We start from the raw sequence: 2,027 nt of genomic DNA on the forward strand, positions 1-2,027 counted from the left end.
CTGGGAACCCAATTTTGGTCCTCGGGTCCCATTTTTTTTTGTCTCGCATCCCACTTTTGGCCTGTGGCCTTTTCGGGGTCGATTCTCGTTTTGGGCATCAGAGCATGTTTCTTCTCCTAAAACCCAATATTTGTTTATTAAGTCTCGGAACACATTTTTGTTCTCGTGGACCCATCATGGGTCTTGGAACGCATTTGTGGTCCTTGGGTCCCATTTTGCATCCCGAAACTTGTGTTTTGGTGCTTGATCCCTATTTTGGGTGCCCACCTTGCACCAAGTGCGCACCCGGGGCAAACCGAGCGCCTTGGTGCACCGGGGCAAGATCGAGCGTGCACCCGAGGCGCCCCGAACATGCACCAAGGTGCACTCGGCCCACATGTGAGCGCAGGTCGTTGCGCCCGAGGTGGTGTGTGGGCACCGCGTTGCAGACGGGACACTGCACGCACACGACGCCCCCTCCAGGTGCACGCACGTAGGCCGGGCCGGGTGCACACCCGACGCCCTAGCAAGGTGCGCGCACCCGGGCAGGGCTCACACTTGGCGAACGGGGCGCACTTCGCGAGGGAGGGTGTGCACCTCGACGGGGGTGGGTGGCCGGGGTGGATTCGCACGTGGGTCGCGGTTTGCTAAGTACACACTGCGACAAGCTCATAACGGGTGCGATCATACCAGCATTAGTGCACCGGATCCCATCAGAACTCCGCAGTTAAGCGCGCTTGGGCCGGAGTAGTACTGGGATGGGTGACCTCCCGGGAAGTCCCGGTGTTGCACCCTTTTTTAGTTTTTCGCCGGGCGTCGCAATGCTATTTGAATAAACCTTTTGCCCGTTTGCGTTCTCGTCGGGGCCGGGCCGGGCCGGGGTGCGCTGCCCGCACTACCGCGCGCGCGGGGGCGACACCGAGCGCGCACCCGAGGCACCCCGAGCACACAGGCCACGGTGCAACCCGGGCGTTGTGCGCGCACCCCGGTGCGCCCGAGGTGCTGCGCGCGCACCCAGGTGAAATCGGTGTGCACCTCGGCCAGTGCGCGCTCGGTCGAGTCGCGCACGTTGGCCAAGGTGCACGGTGATGTTTCTTACTCTAAGGTTCCGCACCAGACGCCCGGGACAGGTGAGCGAAGCTGGGCGGGGCCGGGTGCGCGGCCGGGGCAGGTGCACGCAGCTGGAGAGAGCTTTGGAGCACACTTCGGAGCGCACCAATGATGCGCTCCATTCAAAAGTTTCCTGAAAAGGCAAAAAAAGTTGAGATTATAGAATTTCCCACTTGAGAGATTGTAAAAAAAAAAAATTTAAAATGAAGGAAACGCGGGTGCCAAGGTGTGCGCAGCCCAGCCAAGGTGTGCGCACCAAGGCGCCCACCCTGGCGAAGGTGCACGCAAGGTGCGCACCCGAGGCAAACCGGACAATTAACCCAACTTTCGACTTCGCGCGCACCTTGGAGCGCACTTCGGAGCGCTCCTTGGTGCGCACCAATCTTGGGCACCTCGGAGTGCACCATGGCGCCCACCAAGGTGCGCACCCGGGGCAAACCGAGCTCCGACTTCGTGCGCACCTTGGAGCGCACGAAAGGTGCGCACCATGGCGCCCACCAAGGTGCGCAGCCCAGCCAAGGCGTGCGCATCAAGGTGCGCACCCTGGCGAAGGTGCGCACCCGGGGCAAACCGAGCTCCGACTTCGTGCGCACCTTGGAGCGCACAAAAGGTGCGCAACCCAGCCAAGGTGTGCGCACCCCGGTCAAACCGAGCTCCGAATCGTGCGCACCAGAGGTGCACGCCATCGTGCGCACCTTGGAGCACACTTCGGAGCCCTCCTTGGTGCGCGCCGATGTTGCGCACCTCGGAGCGCACCCGGGGAAAACAATGCAATTAACCCGACTTTCGACTTCGTGGGCACCTCGGAGCGCTCTCGGGTTCGCACCTCGGAGCACACCGAGGTGCGCACCTTTGATGCGCTGCCTTCACCAATTTCCAGAAAAGGCAAGAAAACATTGAGAAGGTGTGCGCACCGAGGTGCCCACCCTGGCGAAGGT

The 2,027-nt window shown here is 61.7% G+C and overlaps 1 non-coding gene across 1 annotated transcript; it reads left to right on the forward strand.

Moving 5' to 3' along the window:
• Window positions 1-655: 655 nt before the first annotated feature.
• LOC131869315 (5S ribosomal RNA) lies at window positions 656-774 on the forward strand. The gene has a single exon (XR_009367704.1). It is a non-coding gene; the product is annotated as a 5S ribosomal RNA (ribosomal RNA).
• The last annotated feature ends 1,253 nt before the right edge of the window (window positions 775-2,027 follow it).

The sequence above is a fragment of the Cryptomeria japonica genome, unplaced genomic scaffold, assembly GCF_030272615.1.
Source record: "Cryptomeria japonica unplaced genomic scaffold, Sugi_1.0 HiC_scaffold_243, whole genome shotgun sequence".
NCBI classification, from domain to species: Eukaryota; Viridiplantae; Streptophyta; class Pinopsida; order Cupressales; family Cupressaceae; genus Cryptomeria; species Cryptomeria japonica.